General features: G+C 50.0%; 1 protein-coding gene across 4 annotated transcripts in view; it reads right to left on the reverse strand.

The window, feature by feature from the left end:
- Zfhx3 (zinc finger homeobox 3) overlaps positions 1 to 21,863 on the reverse strand; it is a 241,178-nt gene extending 219,315 nt beyond the window's left edge. Inside the window, exon 1 of one of the 4 annotated variants that reach the window (XM_050143759.1) lies at positions 21,730 to 21,863. The gene's annotated coding sequence lies outside the window, so the exon portion shown is untranslated. Of the gene's footprint in view, positions 1 to 10,915; positions 11,236 to 21,729 lie in introns of those variants that run through there. The other 3 variants (XM_050143762.1, XM_050143758.1, XM_050143760.1) reach the window with 3 other exon arrangements.
- Between the last annotated feature and the right edge of the window lie 1,011 nt (positions 21,864 to 22,874).

Genomic DNA, 22,874 nt, shown 5'->3' on the forward strand with positions numbered 1-22,874 from the left:
CCACGTCTAGGAGAGTCAGAAATTCCAAGTTGCTATGGCTCAGGACTCTAAAGGGGTGGAGGGGGGGGGGTGAACAGGGGCCAGCAGTGGGCGGGAGGGCGGAGGGAAAGCTTGCATTAGGGGCACTGGCCCTCCTGGCGCTTTGATCCCCTCCGTCCCAGAGCCGGTCGCTAGGAGAAACCAACTTCTCTCCTTGGGTTAATCAAAACCAAATTACTCAGGAATGTGGCAGGACAGGTCTGAGCTTCCAGGTCCCTTTGTCTTTGAGGATTTAAAAATGAAAAAAAAAAAAAATTAAAGAAGAATCGTAAAGCAGATGGCAGCGGTTTACCCAATAGGTAGAGTGAAGGGGTCTGAGGAAGGAATCTGCTCCATCTTCTGTCCTCAGAAAGACACCCACAAACTTCCTGCTGAAGTTAGTTCTTTCTATAATGACATTATTTCTGTAGATTAATTCCAAAGGTCAGAGAAAATTTCCATTTATCCTTAAGGCCCCAACTAAAAGACCTAACATTATAAGTTCTCAAATACAAATAAAAAAATACAAGGAGGCGGGAGAGAGGGCTCAGGAGTTAAGAGTGCATAGTGCTCTAGCAGGGGACCCAAGTTCAGTCCCCAGCACCCACGTGTGGGTAGCTCACAACTGCTCCAGCTCCAGGGAGATCCCACACAATCTCTGGCCTCTGAGGGCACCTGCACTCTCACACACGTGGAGAGAGTGAGAGTTTCATAGAATTTAAAATAAATCTTTTTTAAAAAAAAAAAAAAACAAGAGTTAAGTAGAGTTAAGTGAGTGACACATATCACGACCTGATTGTTAAAAGCAAAGTAGGTGAGGCATGGTAGCGTACAGCTTTAATCTCAGGACTCAGCAAGCTCAAGGGTAAGCAAAACCTCATCTCTGGGAGTTCAAGACCGGTCAGGTCTATCTACCTGGTAAGTTCCAGGCCAGCAGGAGATACCCTGCCTCAAAAACAAACAAACAAACAACAACAACATAATAATAATAAAGACAAAAATCCACATAAACTGAATAAAACTCCACTTTTCCCAAAACAACAAAGTCTAGGGCAGTTCTCAGCATAGGGTTCCTCCTGCAGATGCTGAATCTCTCCTAGCTGTATCAGAAAAATAATTTTCTTCCCAGAATGATCTCCCTGAGTATCACCAGACTCTCTGGCTCAACTGTTGTCCAAAAAGCTTAGGAGTCCATGACCCACAACTGAGCAGTTTACTGGGAAAGCAGGCTGGGTGTGCTGGCCAGGCCTGCAGCAGTGATGTAGAAAGACAAAGATGAAAGGAACCTGGGCTGGAGCTGTATGAAGGCCTCGCACCCCCTCCCACAGGCTCACAACTTCGGTAGGACCTGACACTCCTTAAGATGAGGGGCCTGCACTCCAGATCCCTGGACACCCTAAATTGCAGCACCCTAGTGCAGATCATCATCAGGGACCCCCAGCAGCAGAAGTACGAATGCCTCCAGCAACAAAACCTGATCAAAACTCCTATCTGTACCCCGTCCCCCCCCCCAAAAAAAAAAAAAGATAAACAGCATTACCAGTTAAGCTACAGAGCCTGAACTCAAAAGATAAAGGGTAGCCAGCACACAGCCAGAACTACCAGCTGGCCATAAATCGTGCCTGGCCCCAGGCACACAGTTATCTGGGAGGTTGCACTAAAGTAACTTTTAGAATCCTCTTCACCTTATCTGGAGGCCCAGTCAAAGGCACATACATCACCAGCTTAGATCTCAGCCATTAGCATTGTATTTAGACTTTCCAAAACAAGACCATCCCAGTAGGCCCTTTCCCAATTTCCAGGCACAGCTGTGGACTTTCGCCCCCTTGACTAACAAAATTAGTCTGTGCGGCGTCAGAAGATCCCTTAGTGTCTTTTCCCTCCTTCAGAGCCTGGCCGAGGTGCTCCCTGGGAGGAGCACGCATTAGGGCAGCCAAGGCCCCACCACGTGGAGAAGGTAGAGGGAGGTAAAGACAGGAAGGGAGGAGGAAGAGAGGGGAGAGGGAGGAAGGAGGGGAGGAGGAGACTCTGACTCCTTAAGTGCAGAAAATGACTTGCCGATCCTGGGAGGACTGGAGTCAACAGAAATGTCCAACATGCTATGGGCCAAGACTGGAAATGCAGCCAGTCCCAGGAAGTGTGGAGAGGAGGATGTCCAGCTGACATCACAGGTTGCAGCAAACATGTTATTTTAACTTAGTCCCACCTGTTGATGCTTCCGCCCGGAGATTGATGTTGTCTGCATCCACTGAGCAGCCTGCCACAGACCAGGATGTTACCTCCTCAAACTCTAGCTCACCACCATGCCCTAAAAGGAAAAGCTACTGAGCTTCGGATGCTAAAAAGACTACCATGAAATTAAGCCCACAGAACCATCTGATTATCAGATGGGTCAAATCACAAGCTCTGGGGGCCCGCTACTATTCAGACATGGCAGCGGCGGTGCTGTACTTGGCGGGAGATGCCAAAGACTGCCACCTCTTCATCCTGGAGAAACAAACTATCTTGTTGTCCTCAGCTAGCGGACGGTTTACCTCCCCAGGCCATTCCTAGAGACAAATCTGACGGTCATGTCAGCAGGAGAGAGAGCTACTGACATCAAGTGGCCACAAAGAAGCCACTTGAGTTAAGGATGCTACACACGCTTAGGTATTTATATGTAAATAGAGCCAAGACAAAAAATGTTCACCGTAAGTGCCCCCTACTAGGAATTACCCACCCACAAATATCAATAGGAAACATGGCCTGAGGTACACTCCTATTTCCCAGAGGTGGGAACAAGAGGGGACATCCTTTTGGAACAGACTCTCACCAGGACTCTGAATTAGTAAGCTGTCGTTGTTTAAATATGGCGAAATGGAAATAATCATAAAAGCTCTAATTGTCACTAAAGACTGATAAGCAAAGACTGACAGAACCAAGCACCTGTATTTCAAGGTAGCTGGTAAAGCAGCTGAGAGCTCAGCACTATGGTTGTGGGACCCTTCTTCGGGCCACAGGCTGCCTCGCACAGCAGGCTGGGATTGGGCCAGCACTGGAATGCCCAGTTTGCCACACTGGACCACATGGTTCCCATGACAGATGGCCCTGCAGTGAAGATGCTGTGATCAGGTCAGCTGGTTCGGGAAGGGGACAAACTAGAAGGCGGAAGACAGGAAGAGCTCAGGGCAGAAAGAGATCAGGCCACTCAGGCTGGGAGGCCTAGCAAGAGAGAGGCTGGGGGGGGGGGAGGGCACATGATAATTAACTCAGCAAGTTGATAGTATTTGCATATAAATGTCTCTACAAATCACTACAAACAAGCCAGGACAAGTCAGGCCTATTAGCATATATAAGCCAGCACAGGAAGGCCTCTCTAGGTGGGTCATGGAGTGGGCTGCTCACTTAGGGGGCCTCCTGCCAGGCTTGTTGGGGGGGGGGGCGGTGGAAGGCACGTGGGGAAGATGGGAGGGGGAGGGTACTGGTTCTAAGGCAGAGAGACCTTAGGGCCCCAGGACACTTTCAGGATGTCAAAAGGAGGAAGTTTATTCACAGCCAATAAGCAGAGAGTGAAAGAAATTGGGGACCTTCATAACCCTCTAACAGGGGCTGGTGAACGGAAAAGTGGCTAGGGCCATCCGCAGGGAAGAAACGATGGGGGTGAATGGAGGCTAAATCTGGATGGGGGTGAATGGAGGCTAAATCTGGATGGGGGTGCCTCCATATGCTAAGCTCTTGTCTTCGACGTTACTGAACTTGAAGTCCAGGTGTGAGCTCACACCCTCTGACACATAAAATAAGGGAGACTCAAAGAAGTTGAGGGGTCGGTTAAAAAAAAAATCACACCGGAAAAGGCCCCAGCGCTGGGCCTAGCATTAAGGGCCTCCACAGTGGGGTCAGGAAGACCAACGATGGCATGGAGTGAATGGGCTTCCAGAAATGCAGGCCCTCTGACCCATGGAACCCAGCTGAACAACTGGGTCCATATGTGAGGGGCTCTGATCATAGATGTCTCCGTTTTCCTGAGTCATTATTTTGTAAATGATAAATAAAAATGAAAGAGGACATGCCTCCTTCTTGATCTTGGCTGTCGATTTGACTACTAGACCTGGAGTCAACTTGCAGGAGTGCTGGTCACTCCTATAAGGGGTTTTCTTGATTATTCGAAGCAGGAAGACCCACCCTATGCCTGGGTGGCACCTTCTGGAAGAAAGCAGCTTGTTTTCTGTCTGCTTGCACTCACTCTCACAGGCCAAATTATGGATCCCATAGATCTGGACTCCACCAGTATCTTAAGAAACTTCTTTGGGGTTCCGACACAGACCAAAGCCATGCACCTCTCCAGGAATCCTCTAGGCCCTAGGTGCCGTATTAGAAGTGCTGAGACAAGCAGCCCATGGACTGAACAATTGGACAACCAGGTTCTTGGCCTCCCCAGCAGGAGACAGCCATTGTTGGAACTATCCAGTCCACATCCAATAAGCCAGTCTAATAAATCCCCTTTCAATACAGATACTCGTTCTATCCACTCTGTTCCTTTGGAGAACCTGCCCCATACAGATCTCCCTTTAAAGACCTACAAGCTCTCTGTATCCCCCAAACTTATTTGTAGGCTTAATAACTCTCGAAGGAAAACCAGTTTCCACTTTCTCTCTGAAAAAGGCACCAGGGTAGGGAGGTGGGGTCGTCCTGTTTGTTTACCTCACTTGAATTCTGGAGTCAAGGTCTAACCACTAGTCTTGACCTCCTGATCCTCCTACCTCGGCCCTCCCAGAACGCTGGGATTATAGGCATGTGGCACATTCAGCTTATCTGCAACTATGTACACCCTCAGAGTGGGCAGAACACCATCTTACAAAAAGAGTAAGCAAAGCTGGCTGCCGATCACACACCAATAACCCCAGCAATAACTGCCGTCAGGTTAAAGTGGCAGCACACAGGAGCCTGGCAAAAGTCAGTGCTCTGGGAGTGACGCCCACCCCCACCGGTGACGCACGGCTTTCTTCCTTACGTGTCCAGAGGCTGCCACTACCACGAGGATGCAAATATTCCGCAGAGATGGTAGGGCTGATACAAGGAAAGCCAAATCCACTTCCCCAAACCAGCCAAATGTGCATTAAGAACCAAGGCCCTGAGCCAGAGAGCATTTTAGGAAGCAGGTCTCAAAACAGCACAAGCGGCTTCTTACATTGTCTCTTGAGCAGTTAAGAAAAACTGTTTAAAAACAAGAACAACAACAACAAAACAAAAAAGTTGCTGAGGGGCATTTAAAAAAAAATAAAAAATGAAAAGTCCAGATGTCCTTTCCCCTATTTCCTCTGGCCAGGGCATAGCAGAAGTCATCTAAAGTAGGCCACTTAGAGAGAGACTAGAAGTATGGGGAACAAGGGAGCTCGCGTCCACACGGATAGTGTGAACTCCTGGAAGGGTGTTGTTTTAGACACCAAAAGGGAGACTTGCATCTGAACGGGCACTTATAGGACTCAGGAAGGGGCCTGGGGCCTGAAACCAGCTATCAAATTAAGACCTGGATCTTCTCTGTGCTGGGCTGATCTGACTTCAGCCCCTCTGATCAGGAAGGTCCAGTGAGAGTCAGACAGTCCCCTTTGAACTGGAATTTCAACAGTGAAAAACTCACAGCAAGCCGGTGACTGAAGTGTAGGCAGACACCAGTTTATCCAAATTTATAGCTTGGTCAATGCTCTCAGAAGAATGAGTCTCCAATCCTGCTGGCTGGAGTCAGGAGCAAGCAACCAAGAAATCAGCCAAGTTACCCCCATTGCTCACTAATAGTAAGGCTCCTCAGATAATAAGAATCACTGACAAGGCCCACTCCCAATCTGTCCAATCCGACCACAATCATCCTCAAGATCACCCCACGCATTCAACCCCCTCCCAATTCACACCAGCCCCTGCTTGCAGAAGCACCCAGATAGAGGTCTGTGGCTCAAGGCACTGGCAGGACAATGCATAACATCAGTTGCAGATGGAAAAACCCACCTCCTAGCTGGGAGAGGTGGTACAGGCCTCTAACCTCAGCACCTGGTTTGTGAGGCAGAGGCAGGAGGATCTTTGAGACCAGCCTGGTTCCGGACAGCCAGGGCTGTTACAGAAAGAAATTCTGTCGTGGAAGAAAACACACACACACACACACACACACACACACACACACACACAAATAACAATAACAACAAAAACCCACCTCCTTTGCATTTGGCTCAACTGAGCCAATTTTCTCACTTTCACTTAAAGATTTCCTAGCAATAACTTCATATACCCCAGAAATCCCTAACTCTTGCCCCAAAAGATCCATTTAAGATCAGATTCAAAAAATTCACTTCAGAGGGAAGATGGCTTTTTAAGACCTTGATGGGATTCCCTTTCTCCCAGAAAAGGAGATAGCCTTTTCCATCTCCAAGTGGAGTGGCCTTGCTACAGCCTCAGTACCAAACCAGTGGGAATCAGAAGGGGTAGGCGGTAGGAAGGTAGTCAACTGTCTGGCCTGTCTCAAGTCTCCTTTCTCTGGAAGCCTCAGACCTGACCTGAAGTGGGGGGTGGGGGGGTGGGATGCAGTTAAAAACCACAGCAGCTCTTCTCAGGAGGCAGGGAAGGTAGGATTCCTCTGGAGAAGCATGTTATACACACGCACGCGTGCGCGCGCGCGCGCGCACACACACACACACACACACACACACACACCACATTAATCCTCTTGTTGACAGGCCTATATGGTGGGAAGGGAGAATGGCTCACCCAAAAGGCAAATAAAGCTTCAGGTATATCACTAAGGGTCCTGTGTTGGGTTAAAACAACACAATACAATTCTTGATGTGCGACCGAGCCAATCTGCCAGCTCATGCACTCTGTCTGCTCCCGTTTTGAATTGCATCTTTATCCTTGCAAAAGCAAGAAGCTCGAGGAATCAGGAGTGAAAGAAAGGCAGAAAACACCCAAAGGAGGATATTTATAAAAACAAGGACTTTAACAAATCGGCAGCCGGGGCCACTTTAGAGGGCACAGAACTTTTTAGAAATACTCCTGTCACCGCTACCTTGGTGGCTTATCCTCAGTCCTCACTAGCCTGCTCTGTGACCCGAAGGATGAAAACCAGGATAGGAAGAAGGGGGGGACCTCTACGTCACTGCCTCTGAAGCCTTAACACAACTTTGCTGTCCGTCAACTGAAGCTAGGCCTTGCCTTCCCAGAGTCCCTGGCTCCTGTGTCTGTAACAGTCATTTGCCACATACAAAAAATAAAAATAAAAACCAAAACAGCCCTCTAACATCTGATTGTCAATTCCTGAGAACCGTCTGGCAATCAACTTTAAATCATACAGATAATAAATCTGACAGTTGTTGATTTGATAGTTTTGCTCCTTAATCTGGAATTGAAAGCAGCTTGCCAAGGACCCAAGCCTCTCCTCTGCCTGTGCCTCTCCCTCCAGGCAGTTTGAGGAAACCTTAGCTTCCGTGTGTCTGTTTTCTCAGTTTCAGTGGCTTCATAATGCAGGCCACTGTGCTCAGGACAGAACCAGTACCTTTAGGACCTTACCGCGCCTCGCTCTTGCGGAGGAATTCCCTGGCTTGGATTCCATTAAATCGGGCTGCTTAGTTTCCTGACCACAGTCCTTTAACTCAGGGAGAAAGGACTGGGGAGTCACAGCTATGCTGCGATTCCTAACAATAACCATTACAACCAAATCCTCAGACCAGAGCATGTGGACGACCCGACCAAGTTTGAGATAATGGAATCTGCCTTCCTGTTGTGTTTGGATGGAACGGCCTCCATACCGGGTAATTACAACAGCCTTGGGAACCCGAGGAGGCCAACAGGCCCAAACAGTACAGAAATAGGCCAGCCTAACAGCGAGCAACCATTTTAATCACAAATGAAAGCATAAACCACAGCACAGACTGTACTGCTTGAGGTTGCTACAGCGAGCATCAGGTGCAGTATTCTTGCAGGGCTGGCCAGCCGGGAGGCGGGGCTTAGACAAGCTTCCTGAGACCAGACTCCCTATGGCCTCCTTGCAGGAAAGACTCATGCATGGCCTTAGGTTGGGAAGCAAGCTAGGAACTCTGCCAGGCACCAGGGGCAGACAGCAAGCAGGAACAGCAATTCCACACATTTTGAGAAAACACTGCTTAGTCACTTAAATATTTACTTTTAAAGATGAAACTTTTGCAAGTCCCCAGGAAAGCTAAAGTTTCCTAGGAAAGAGTCTGCTATGGCTCCAAGTCCTCACACTATCACCCCCAAAGCCTCAAGAGATGCTAAATAAGGAACAGTTCCTACATACACGTACACGTGTACATACACACACACACACACACACCAGCAATAAGGACACAGTCCCTGGACACCACAAGTGATCACACCTTTCTCTTTAGTTCCTTTAAGAACCAGTCAAACCTCCATCAGCAGGAGCAGACCGCTCATTCCCATCACTCTGCACTCACAGACTTACTCTAGTGGAACCCACCCCCTTCGGGTTGCCCAAAGCGGGCCAAACCAGTCCTGGGAGAGACTAAGAGCCACCACTTTAAGTCCTAACGGTGAAGGCTGAAATCTTGCTTATTTTAGCTCCCTGACACTAGGAAGTCCAACTGGCACGAAGTTTACATGGCGGTTAAATCCAGTCCCAAAACGGCAAGAAAGCACTTTGCTGTCCAGCCAGGGCGAGCCAAACAGGAGGCCGCCTGGCAGCTCCGTTTGACTGGGGCCCTGCCTTTCCTCCATCCTTCCTCAGCATTCCCTCGTGCAAAGAAACCAAAATTAATGTTTCAGGTGGTTGGCAGGTGCAGCTCATTGTTCTTGCTGTTTTCGGACTCCTTGTCAATCAAAACAGTTTTCAGATGTGGAGCACAGGATTCCATCCCAGAGAAAGTACCCTACTGGGTGGGGGGGGGGGAGGTGCGGAGGGAGACGACTGACCCATGCCATGGAGACAGAAGGTCTGCAAGGCACTTGATTCCTGGCCATTCCAAAAGGACCTGCTTTCAATGTGTACAAGTGCTTGCTTCTGCCACCGACCCCGTGTTGTTAAATAACACTCATGTAATTAAATAAAAGGCCGAGTGTGACCCCCAGCCCATTCTGAGAGCCACTTTACATATCTTCTGAAAGCCATACTGGAAATCAAATGCAGACAATTTCTTTTGTCCTGTGACTTAGGAAAGAAAGCGGGGGGGGGGGGGGGCTGTGTGCTCTTGGCCTTCATGGCTGCACACTCTCTGTAAGGGGGGGCCTTCCAAAACCCCTCAAAACTAGATGAACGTAATTACAGGTGTGCAAACACCCAGGCATTCGCCTCTCTCCAAAGCCCTCGTTCTTGAAATCCTTAAATGATGAAGATCCTTGGTCTCCAGACCCCTCCATAGCCCACCTCTGTTCCCCGTTCCCTATGTCTGCAATTTAGAATCTCAGGCTGCCAGTGGACGCTGTGATAACAAGAAACAGGCTCCCAGTTCCCTGCAGCAGCCTGTTACCTCGGAGGGTCTATGCTTTCCTATGTAATACAGTCTGGGCCACGGCACTCCAGTCCAGCCCAGTGGAACTCGTGATTTTTAGGGTTTCCCTTGAAACCTATCCAGAAACCACAGTCATTAAAAGAACATGAAGGTTTGACACCTCCTGAATTTAGGAATGAGGGGACTCCAGGGGCCAACTCTACAAACTTGCACCTGCTGCTTGATGGCAAAGAAACAGTTACCCCCAGCTAGGGTGAGCTTCAAATTAGACTCTATTTATTTAGTGACTCGTCTCCGAGGATCTCAAGGCATTAAATGAAGTAAGATGAAGATGACGTGTAACTTTCTCACTATCTCTCTTTGGAGGCTTAAGTCTGTTTGCCTTGCTGTGCCTTGGTGCATTCGGCCAAGCAGGCCCTACTTGGCTACAGCCTGAAGAAGAGGCCTTCCTTGGGTTCCAGATGGGAAGTCTATACTCTCTGTGGTTCTATGTCAATGGCTTCAAGAGAGTTGTCAAAGGCTGCTGAATGACACAGATGCAAAGGGTGGAGGTGCCCTCCTGGATTCACCTGGTTATGGGTTGCCTTTAAGGCAGTTTAGCAGACCGCGTACGCCTGTATCAGGTTGCTCAAACTTCCTTTGAGTGTGCCACATATGGGCCGTGGGCTTTCCCCTGAGGGCAGGAGTCCCACCATCATTACATAGATACGTACCAGACAGAAAGGGCTGTTTTCCAGGGGGCATGCTACTCTCTAAACCTACAAAATGATTTTTGGGTAGGCGTTTTTTTTTTCTTGTTGCTAGCCTAACTTGGACATCTCTCCCCCGACTGGGTAAAAATCTTACCTCTTCCTTCGTTTACCCCCCCCCCAATGCTGCACGGGCTCTGGCAGAAGAACAAACCGAAATTAGAGGGCGGCCAAGATGATCTCCATAGGTCCCCTCCAGCTCTATACAGAATCTCTCTTTAATTACTCCCCAAACAGGCGCATTCTTCACATTGCTGCAAACTGACCAGCGATTTCTAACTCTCTTCCTCTCCCCCTCTCTGGCTGAAGGGGTGTGTTTTAGACGAAAGAACCCAAAGTTCTCAGTAGCACCAGTACCCCAAGTATTAGGAAGGCTTGAACAAATCCAAAATCAGGAGGAGGAGGAGGAGGAGGAGGAGGAGGAGGAGGAGGAGGAGGAGGAGGAGGAGGAGGAGGAGGAGGGGGTCAGAGAGGAAAGCGAGAGAGGATACAAGAAGGAACGTACTCCCGTGCCCAGCGGGCTCTAGCCACTCTCTCCCCAGGTAGGTTCCCACTGGAGTCTAGGAGTTCAAGTGCATCCAGCCTGCCCTTCCCCCACATGCCCCAAGAGAATGGGAAGTTCAGCCAAGACTCGCAGCACCTGCCTCCAGCGCTAGGCCGGCTGCGAGCCGCGCGGCGGGGGAGGGAGGCTGCACTCACCTGGCACACAAAGCCTCCGTACACCTCGGGAGGAAGGAGGCACTCGGAGGTCCGGGGGCCACCACTTCGGCCTGCGCGACAGCAACGGGAGATTCCAGCGGCAGCGGAGCCCCGAACTTACCCACCCCAGGCGGCATTCTCCCCACCTCCCGCTGCCCCCCGGGCTCGGCGGTGGCGCAGGCTAGGAGCGAGGGGCCTGGCGGCAGGGGCGGGGCGCGCATGGTGGCGGCCCGGGCTGGCGATCTTCGGGCTGCCCGGGGAGGGAGGTCCCCCAGGCGCGGCGGGGATTCACCCACGGGGCGCGGCGCTGCGTCCCGGTCCCCGTCCCGGCCTGCCCGCCTCTCTCCTCCTCCTGCGCCGCCCGCCCGCCCGGAATCGCTTTATGTAAATGAAGCTCAACTCGCAGTTTGCAGCGCGCACCGCCCGAGGAAGGGGGGCGGGCGGGGCGGGGGGCCTTCGGGGATCCACATTACACAGCAACAAAGCGGAAGGTTAATTTGAAACTCACAGCCCCGCAGCCTCTCGGCTCCCCGGGCAAAGCCTGACATCTACAGTCGCGCTGGGCGCAGGCCGGACTGCTCACAGTGGCCGCGCCCGCGCGCCTGCGGGGACCTGGGGACATAACACACGGAGCAGGGCCGGGTCTACTGGGCCTTGGCTCCCAACACCGGCCGTGGAGGCAGGCTGGGCCGCACTCGCCTGGGGACAGGAGTCTTGGCTGCCCTGGCCTACACCAACCCGGGAACCGGCCCGGCAGGAACAAAGCCGCGTCCCCGCGAGGCACTGACCGCACCGCTCATCAAAAGTCAAAGGCCGGCCTGGAAGGAACCGATGCGCCTCAGCCACCAGAAAAAAAAAAAAAAAAAAAGGAAAAGAAGAGAAGCAGTTGGGGCCTCCGAACCCTGATCCATCAGTCTCTGGGCCCTGTCCACGTCAGAGCCAGGCCACTCTAACAGGGGACATTAGCCAATGTGGACAGGAATTTATTTGAAACACACACCCATCCTATTAACTGCTTCACAGAGAACTTCTGTTTTTCAGCTGCAGAAACTTGCGAAAACATCCCCCACTCTCCACTGAGAGTTTAAGGACAGTTTTTGAGGAGAGGGGAGAAAAGAAGAGACGAAGAAATGACTAGAAAAAGACAAGCAGTTTGCAGCCACCCGATTTAAGGAAGGAGACCTCCCTTAAAAAGCCTCACGGCTTTTCAGAGAGGGCAAGAAAGGTGTCCGTCTCGGGGAGGTTCTACCACCAGGATCAAACCGAACAGGGCCACTTCAGCTGGTCAAAGCAACTGCTGGGCACTTCGAGGTTCCCCTAGGTTCACCTTTTACATTCTATTATGTAAAGGCGGGCCCCTTGAAATCTCACCGGAAGTCTCCAGTCCTCTCAGACAGCATTCCACCCTCCTCCTAAATCTAGTCTTCATTCTCAACACAGAAAGAAAGACACCTGCTTTTTCTCTTTCTGAAAACCAGCCACCCAGGCTGCCCCTGCAGCCGCGAGTCTTTTCCTACTGCACAATAATGAACCATGCAAGTGTTAGAAATATAATAAGCTCACCAGGCGAAGAGCAGAATGTATGGAATCGTATTTGCATTAAGCACGCGTTAACAGGGAGGAAAAGGGGGATGCTTGGTTGGTGAAAACTACCGTGTCTCTGTGTAGAGAGCATTTTTTGGTACAATAGAATTCGGGTTCAAATCGATGTAATACCTAACCTGTTGGGTGCAGACTAACGCCCCCCCCCCCTCTATATTTTAGTACAAAAAAGAGATTGCAATTTCCCCCCCTAAGCTAGGGCCTTGGAAGAAAGGAACTGCCTCTAGGGAATCAAGTCGATTAGGGACAAAGAAGGGCAGAGGCCAAATTTAGTCAAACTTGGAGTGGGGGGGTAGGGGGGCGCCTGCAGAGAACAGAAAGGAGGGAGGGTGGAGGATGAACAGTTCTGTGAACCAGAGTATGGCCACTGTGGGGCTGTTCCAGACTGCCTGACCTCGGGCTCAAGAACAGGTGGTGTTTTCAAAACACACGGTTATTTATATTAGCCACATGAGTCAGGAACACCTTAAAGAAAACCAATTAATAATTTAATTGAAAAAGTGAGTATGAATAATACATGAAGATGATGATGCTAGCAGCAAGGCAAGCAAGGTGGCCCCTCCAACTCAGAGATGCTCTTTGGGAAAACAGGAGGTTCCAGACCCCCACTCCTCACCTGGAAGCAACCCCATGGGCCTAGTTGATGAAGTAAAGACAACAGAAAAATGTTTCTGCTCCTGGAAAATGGAATTCTGCAGCTTTCTCTTGAGTTTTATTATGGGACCACCTCAGAATCTCCTAATTTGGTGAGTATTGGGGGGGGGGGGGAGGCATAGGATACACATAAATGAAACTGGAGAAACCACAAGACAAGATCTAAAGCCATCTGAGTCGCTGAAGAGGGGCTGGCAGAGGGGCTCTGCCTTGATTCTGCCAGTGTCCCAGGCCCTGGTGACAGGCCTTCTACACCTAAGGAGCCTGACAAGTAGCAAGGAGGGTGGCCCTGGTCCCTTTCCTTTATCTTAATCCTGCAGTAGCTATAGGAGGCACGTGAGGCCTACTCAAGCCTGCCTTTGTTCCAGACAAACACTTAACAGGTAAAGCCATGGGCAGGTAGCCTTCAGCCTGTAGACCATGGTGAATATGGTGGGCTGCATAAAAGCTGGGGTGCTACCTTGGGGACAACTTATTGCCATCCATAACCAAAATAAGACCTCTTCAGAGGGGATTTGCAAAGCACACTCTGGCATATGGAACCATCGGTTTTTCAGAAATCCATGTTGCAAATTCTGTACCCAAGCTCAGGACAGGGCAGCTGCCTCAGCCTGATGCTCTCGGGCTACATCCTGAACACAATCACAAATGGAGCCACCCTCAGAAAAGGCTGTCCTTCACCAGTCCTCACAGTTCTCTGTCCCCAGGCCTGTTCCATCTAGAGAGCCCAGTTGGCGACAGTCAAAGGATAAATATTTCAAAATAAACCAGGGAACCGCTAGCCCTTCTCTTCTCCTCCCCTTACCCAATCTCCAAGCCAGAGGTCTGCCCACTACTGCTTAGCTGGCTGATGAATTGCAATTCTCCAACCCAGCCAAACCTGCTCCCTGCCACCCCCAGACTCACACGCTAACGCTCTATCCTTTCACTTCGGCAAAGCTGAATATGATCCCTGACTGAAGATACAGGGGAGATCAGCATTCCAGCCCCCCCCCCCCCGCTTCAGAGCACAGCTGGGTTTACGTAGATGTGTGCAATTCTTCCAGATCATTCTATGTTTAATAAATGATATGCCCACATTGATTTTCAAACTTGTGCTTAAATGATCTTGAGGCTTTAACCTGGGATGGAGGACAGAGACACACACAGACATGTCCCCCAGTTACACACAAATGCATTTGGAACTGAATTTTGCTCCAAGGTCTGAGCTTATCCCACCAATAAGAGGAGGTAGTTTTATTTGGGGGCCAGGTACCTGCTGGGGGCCCCAGGCCTCCTGGGGATGATACAGACTACAGACCAGCCTCCAGACAGCACAGCTCAGAAAGGGTGGCGCGCCAGGAGGGCCTACCCAGACATTGTTTCACATTTCTCTGACAGGAACCTCAGGGCCTTCAAGTATCACTGCAGTGCTAATTCCATAGATTCATTTTTACCCCATCATAGACGTAATGTTATCTGGTTTATTTACCTACCCTTCCCAACCCGCCTCCTAAACCTTTCAATCATACACGCAAGAAAGATACAAATGAGTCATCTGCCTTTAAATCTGTGATTCAAAAGAGTTTTCCCAAAATAATTTTAAGTGGCAAAGCCCAAGTCTCAAGGAAGCAAAATTACAGAAGTTGCCTTAAAACCGTCCTAAATGTTAGGCAAATAGGTCACCACGGTCTCTTTCTTTCTTTCTTTTTTGGAAACAAAAATATTTTTTTTCTGAAAGGGCAAAGAGAATTTGCCATGCAAGACTTTTAATACCCAGGGAAGTTTTTTACATTTGCTTTTCTAAACCTTGAAAATGAGAATTTTAATGACGAAGCAGACAGATGCTTAAAGGCAACATCACAGTCCAGGGTCTACATGCTAAGGAGAGAGGGGTGCTTTGTTTGGGCCATGGGGGGAAAAAAAGAGGTGGACTTCCCATTTTGTCCCTGAGCCATCCCCCAGCTGTCTGACACATCCCTTCACAGTGGCCAGCAAACCACTGAATTCTTGGAGGGGACTGAGGTCGGGGTAAAAGAAAGGAAACAGGAAACAGGAGAGGAAAAGAAAAGGGACAGGGGATATTGTCTGTTTATATAAATCCTACAAAAAAAAAAAAAAAAACTCAACCAGTAGCAATTCGCACACCACGCAGTTTCCACTCGAGTTTAAACACTGCGTTCTGTGAGACTCGCAACCGTCCATCTCAGATGGTGTTTCTTTTTAATGAGTAATTTCACGTAATTTCTATTCTCCCTTAGTCAATGGTCACTTTTAAGTAGTGGACAGGATACCAGAAGATAAACAAAAGATGACCCTTTCACGCTTTACCGAGGAATGCTAGAATCCCATTTTTCCCCCATCCTTTCAGTGCAGTTCATTTTGTTGGAAATCTGTGCTAATCTGACTTCACAGTCATTCCCCCCCCCACCCCAACCCCCAGCTGAAATTTCACATATTCTCCAAGTCAGCCAGTGTTTTAGAATGTGGGTTTCTATTGAGGCTGCTCCAATCGCCAGTGAGGCCTACGGTGAAATGAGCTTCACGCTGTTCCGTTTGTCTCTCTGCGGACAAATAGAAACTGTGAAATTTAAAGAATGGATAAAAAAAAACTAAAACAAAGAGGTTAAAAAAAAATAGGACAAATGTTTTTGCTTTTGTGTCTCCCTGCAGCAATTGTTGGAGGAAGCCTGCATTGACAATAACCATGAGCAGGCCATCTACAGACGATGCGCTCACAAGGGGACTCCTTGCCTGCTCCCTTTGGTCTGGGAGAAAAAGTACCTTAGCTCCGTTCTCCAGGAACAAAAGGCCGGGGCCATGGAAGGGGGGAGAGGTTACTGGGCTTTCACGGGGAGCCAAGTGTCAAAGCTGGTTCATTTTTCACCCTTCTTAGTTAGGAAGCAGCTCAGGGAACTTCCTGGTGATGACTCCTTTCCCTTCTCTATTATTGCTAAACCTAACAGGATAAAATAATAACATACATATATATGTATATATGGGTGTGTGTATGTGCATACACACATACGTACTTTAAAAAAAAAAAAAAAAAAGGAAAACCCACCATCCCAGAAAGGCCTCTGGGGCCTACATGAGCCTACTTCTCACCCTTCCCTCTCCCCATCCTTTCTTTTCTTTTTGGAAGGGGGATCCAGTTGTAGACCGGATGAAAAGAGAGACAGTGACATGTTTAGTAACATCAGACTGGCCTTTATCATTCCAAAAAGATAGGGGCATTACGGGGTGAGGGCATCAAGGAATAGGGATAGGAGGTGCTGGGGGCCAGGCCTGAAAACAATTTCTTTTCGCACAGCATGAAGTCAGATAATAATGCCAATTTCACATTCACAACTGAATCTAAATCTCGAAATCATCACTGAACGTTGCTAGTGGTTTTCTGTTTGTTTACTTGGGGGTTTAGGTTTTTGTGTGTGTTGAGTGTGTGTGTGTGTCTGAAGTGTGTGTGTGTATGTTGTTTTATTTTGTTCTTTTTTTGTTTTAGGGGTTGTCCTAGAGAACTGGAAAGTAAGGATGTATTAACCCAGACAAGGTGTGGCAGGGGCCAGGGAGGTGGTGCCACCAGGAAAGGAAGCTGGGATGAATCACTGCAGGCCGTGGAAATACTGGGGCAAGTGGATGGAGCAGTGTTTAACCAGATTAACACGCTGGAAGTGTCTTCCCAGGCAGGCGGAAAAACCTAGGCCAAAGCAGACATTCGACCCCCAAGCCAGACCTGACTGCTCAGAGAACACCACCCACCCCCCTTCCCAGAGCAGGCCCAGGGCTCTGACCAAACAGCAAGGTCAGAGGGAGGGATGAGAAGGCCTTGCAAAGACGCACAATAAACACTCAAATATGAACGGAAATGACATCAGCCAAGTGAAGGACCTGTTTACTGCAGATCAAAACAAAACAAACTTCCAAACCTTTTGTGTACACAAGAGAACTCTATAAAAAGCCTTGCTAAATGTCACTAGGGTCTACACATCGGCATCCCAATAAGAAAACACATGACTGTTCCGGGGTGGGGAGGGGGAGGGAAGGAAGAGGGCGGTAGGATAGAGCAACCTCAGCTAGGGCCAAGCCAGTTGCTGGTTACCCCCTCTGCCGAGCCTTAATATTTATTGGTGTTTATAATCTGAAAGCCATGCTCTATGTTTCACTTAATACAAGGCCAGACAGCGTTGTCTAATGAGGCAGCATTACAATCAGCTTGTAATGCTGGATTTTTAATGCTGCCAAGGATTCTGTTACATAATAATATGAAAACCAGAAGCTGAGAGTGGGGTCACAGTGACAGGACCTCCCTAGTGCCACTCGCCTGGCTCCCCTCACCTCCGCCCACCGCCACTTTCTGATTTGAAATCAACTCTCCATCCCCACACAGGAGGTCGATATGGAAACCAAGAGGTTTTCTTGAGAAATTCACACTTTTCATTTTTTTGTAGTCTCGAATCCCAAGTTCTATATCAAGAGTCTGAATTCTAGTTTATCTGGGGTGAGAGGTCTAAAAATGAAAATTATTTCTTCTTGAAGGTGGGGGCAAGAGCTGAAGAGACAAAGAAGAGAGGGAAGAGGATGGCTTATGTTTAAGCAAATCAAGGCATTTAAAAAAATAAAAATAAAATCACAGAAGGAGCAAGAACTAGCGGGGGGGGGGGGGGGGGGAGGAGGTGGAGCTGGCCGCCCATATTCATAGCTGCTGTTCTCGGCTTACACTGGTGTAATTTAAAAGCATACATACAGCCGCGTTGCTTCTCCCTGTAATACCCCAAGACTGTAAATCTATAACCACTGCAATGATTTAGAGATTAAAAACATGATAACATATTGTGTAACTGCAGACCACAGAACCCTTGCCAACTCTCCTCCAAGATAAAGGGGGGGAAATACAGAAAATGCATTGCTTGCAGGGATCTTCCTAAACTCAGAAGATTTCAATGAAAGGACCCATACACCAGACAACCTCAAAAGGGTGAGGGATTCTGTATGAAGCCAGAAAAGAGAGGGTAAAAGGGGGGGGGGGGGGGCGGGAGGAGGGCTAGCTTTATGTGGGATTCTTTCCCTTGTACTAACAAATTACAACCTAAACATGCCTTTTCCTTTCTCTCCTTCTCTGTTTTAATGGTTTGCTGTAACTGGAATGACTGGTCTTCTGCTCTGTCTTGCATATTCAAAACTGCTTTTGTAACAGCATCTGGAGACCCCACCTTATTTGCCTGCACTCAATGGGTTGGGTTTTTTTCCCTCCCCCTCCTCCCTGGGTTTTGTTTTGGATTAGGTTTTGTAGGTTTTCTGGTGTCACTGGGAGCCCATCTATGCAGTCAAAGGCCCTGATGCCTTTAAGCTACTGAGCTATCACCTGAGAGGGAAGCACAATTTGTAATGTGGCAGGAGGAGCCTAAGACACACACACACACACACACACACACACACACAAGCATGCACGCACACTAAAATCAAAGCAGCTGTAGGGGTTTTGGCCTCCGAGCAGCTGACCTGACCCCATTCTGTATATTCTTTTATTTCCCCATTGCAGGATTCCTGCACCTTGGGTCAGATTAGCACTCAATGTGACCCTGAGGAGGAAGGCAGTCACCAAGCCCTGAAAAACTGTTCCATATTTAATGGGGGGTACAAATACGTTCAGAAACACCACACACACAATCTGTCAGGACAACCAGGCCATAAGACCAGCTCCCGCCCAGCTTTCTCAGTCCATACCACTAAGACCCTAAACTCTCCCTGTGTCCCCCACCATATCTTCATGCCTACAGCTCTAACCACCAACATACACATACACAAACACTCCTTTGGAGACTTTATGTTTAAAAAGCCCACAGATCTGAATCGCCTCCTCTCTGGACCAGAGCAGGGCAGTTTATTCAGAGAAATCAATAGGAAAGAGCATTTGCAAATATTTATATAAGCCCAGTGTGTTTCAGCATTAAGTAATTAAAAACTAAAACCCAGGGAGGGGGGAAGGGAGGAGACACACAGACAAGAGGAAGGCTGCTGGCCTCCACTGCTTTCCTGCCCACACCTCATCTCCCCAAACCACAATCCTTTCAAAAATGACTTCATGTACACTTTTTGCGAAATCCTGTTCCGAACCATTTTCAAGACTATTTCAAAATAATCTCCAAATATGGATTCACCCACCACCATTCAGGCTGACTGTAAGATAGCTGTCTTCTGTTCTCCTCTCTCTCTCTCTCTCTCTCTCTCTCTCTCTCTCTCTCTCTCTCTCTCTCTCTCTCTCTCTCACACACACACACACACACACACACACACACACACACACACACTCATGAGCATGCCAGTCTGGCTTTTGATATTGCTTCAATCTCCAATGTTTTACTCTTTTATATTCCTACCTCTACTTGTACTAGTTTAAAAAATCGAAGAGAACATCACAAGAAGAGGAAGGCTCAAGCCCTGATTCGATAACCCAATACCCACCCGGGAAGTCCTGAGCTGGTACCTACTTCCCTCCAACTCAGGAGGATACACTTTGGGGACTCAGCATTTGAAATCCTCACACGTAAACAAACACACACACACACACACACATTCAGTAAAATAAAGGGGTTATAACATGAGCCACTATGGAGTGAATTTCCCTTATATTGTTCCGGAAACCTGAGCCGTAAATTCTGGTTATTCTGCCCTAAATCTGTTAGAAGAAACCACCCAAGACACTGGAGCACGCACACTGCAGGTATTGTAAAAATTTACAGTAAATGTAGGTACAATATTGCGGCACATGGCTCTATTGATTATTCACATTGATCAGTCTCTCCTCCACCATTTCCCAAGCTTCTTTCCCAGGACCTCCGAAAAAGTTGGCCAGGAACTAGCCATACACCCAAAACAGGTAGAAAAGATTTTATATATATATATGTAAATCTTATATATATATAATAGAAAAACATAATAAATCCTCAATGACCTCAAAGGGCTTGAGCCTTTCTTAAAACTCCAAAGTGAATTATGTTCTGTAATTTGCACTAGAGCCACAATATGACATATTCTTCAAAGGTATTTAACGAGCCCCCCTTTCAAAAGTCACCAACAGAAGGCCAGAAAATGGCAATCAGTTTCCTCCTTCCATATAGTCCTTAGAACAATTTTTAGTAATTGAAACCAATAAAAATTGGCATATTTCCCCTACTACAAAGTAATGAGGGGGAAAAGTTAAGAATGGGGAAGCACTCATAACCATAGTCGAATTTGCCACAGTTGAAGGAATTGCACATTTCACAAAAGTCAGGTTTTGAGCAACAGATTGACTCACAAAGTAAAAAAACAAAACAAAACAAAAAAAAAACACACACAGTATTTTAATAGCCCCAAACACAATTCAAGTGCACTGCATAAAACACTCTTAGACCTACCCTCCAACTGACATGCAAAAGATTCTATACATTAAAATGTATATCGTAAAATTAGGAACGTGCTTTTTTGCATCTAGTGGAGTGGGGCAAGGGGTGAGGGGTGAGCGTGGGGAACCGAACGTAAACAATCCCAGTTTCGCAGAGAGAGAGAGAGAGAGAGAGAGAGAGAGAGAGAGAGAGAGAGAGAGAGAAGGAGAGAGGAGGAGGAGAGAAAAAAAAAAAAAGTCCTCCGATCCGGTGTTTGCCTCCCAACTCAGCTGGCCGAGGAGGCCGGCAAGGCTGGCTCCGGCCCTGGCCGGCAGCGCGGCCCCGACCCCCGGGAGCCCCTAGTGTCCAGAGCGCAGCCCCTTTGCGCGTTCCTGGCGCTGCTCACCCGGCCGGGCAGAGAGCGCCCAGGTAGAGCTCGGCGCGGCCGCCTCGCCCCCTCCCGAACCCCGGACTACCACCGAGCTCCGCGGCCCCCGGAGCGGCCCCGGGAGGAAGGCAGGCGCCCGGCCAGCGGGGCAGCTCCGGGCCGGGAGCGCGCTCCGCCCAGGGCCCCGGCACCGATCGGGGTGGGGCGCAATAGGAGGGGGGGCACGCTGCACCGGGACCCCCACCCCCGCCAGTCGCCGCCTTTGTCTGGCCGCGGGGACCCGGGGCCGCGCGCCTCCTCCACCCGGGCCCCGCACCCCGGCCGGCCCTGCCCTGCCCGGCGGCGCCTCCAAAGTCCCCGCGCGGGCCTCGCCCCGGGCGCCTCCACCCTCCCGGGGGTCGCCGGCGGCTGCGCGGGGGCCGCGGAGGAGGGGGCGGCCCGGGTTCGGCGGTGGCGGGAGGAGGAGGAGGAAGAAAAGAGAAAGAGAAAGTTTGGCGCAGGGGGCAGGCGAGCGGGACGCGGCGAGCGAGGAGGAGGGGGCGGCCCGGGTTCGGCGGTGGCGGGAGGAGGAGGAGGAAGAAAAGAGAAAGAGAAAGTTTGGCGCAGGGGGCAGGCGAGCGGGACGCGGCGAGCGAGCAGGGCACGGGCGCGGGGAGCGCGGGCGGCGGCGGCCGGGCGCGGGAGCCGGGAGGGGGCAGGACGAGCCCCATGCAAAGCAGCCCGGGCGCCCCGAGGAGCCCCGCGTCCGGGCGGCGGCGGGAGGAGGAGGAGCAGGCGGCGGCGGCGGGAAGAGGAGGAAAAAAAAAGAGGGAAAAGTTGCCACTTACGCGGTTGCTCCTCCGGCGGCGGCGGCTGCAGCGGTGCTGCTGGCGGCGGCGGCGGCGGCGGGAGCTGGCGGCGCTTTTAATCCCGAAAAGAGGCGCTCGGGCCGCGGAGCCCATCAAGGCAGCAGCGGCGGCTGGCGGGGGGCGGCGGCGGAGGACGCGCTGCTGGCGGCGGCGGCGGCGGAGCTGGAGCGCGCTCGGCGGAGCCCGGGGCGGGAGGCGGCCGCAGCCGGGGAGCCGGAGCCGCCGCCGCCGCTGCCGCCGAGCAGCATGGTTGGCGGGGAGTTTACAGCCCCCGGAGCGGGCAGGGGCCACGGAGGAGAAGCGGCGGCGGCGGCGGCAGCGGCTCTAGGCTGTAATTGGGATGCAAAGCAGGCGGCGGCGGCGGCGGCTGCGGCCGGGAGGAGGAGGAGGAGGAGGCGGCGGCGGCGGCGGCTGCAGCGGTCGGAGGGGACGCGCTGGAAGTGGGAGCTGATGAGTGAAAAGAAAAAAAAGTCTTTGGATCTTTATTCTGCTAATTAGTTTCCTGCAAAAAATGGCTGTGATTAATTCAGTGCGCATGTGCTTCATTACCCAGGCACGACGGGAAGGGCTAATTAGCCACCTTCTGGATCAATAAGATTCAGCAAAAAAGAAAAGGGGGAGGTGGAGGGAGGCAGAGGGGAGGAAGGGAGGAAAAAAAACCAGGGGAAAGTGATGAGCAGGGCAAGGAGAGCAGGAAGAGAGGATAGGAGAAAAGCCTAGGCAGAGGAGAGAGGCACCAAAAGTTTATGCATGTATTAAAAACACATACACACACACACACCGGCACACTACACACACACACACACACACACACACACACACACACACACACTACCGTGAAGTGAAATGCGAAGCAACAATAGAGACCTGGCTAAGATTTTTTTTTTAAGATTTTTTTCTTTTCATTTTTTTCTCCTTTTTTTCTTTTCTTTTTCTAGAAAATGCAACAATGCTTAAATTAAGTAGGAAAAGAGCATCTTCAGGTGGGGGGGGTCAATAGTGACATGGGACAGCATAAATCAGAGGTTTAAGAGAAAGACCAGGGGCTTGGAATGGAGGCCGCTTTAAATTGCAAATCAGAGATTAAAAAAAACGGAGAAAAATTAACTCTCCTTAAATCAGAG

The sequence above is a fragment of the Alexandromys fortis genome, unplaced genomic scaffold (genome assembly GCF_014885135.2).
Source record: "Alexandromys fortis isolate MF-2015 unplaced genomic scaffold, M_Fortis_MF-2015_v1.1 scaffold_1, whole genome shotgun sequence".
In the NCBI taxonomy this organism is placed as follows: domain Eukaryota; kingdom Metazoa; phylum Chordata; class Mammalia; order Rodentia; family Cricetidae; genus Alexandromys; species Alexandromys fortis.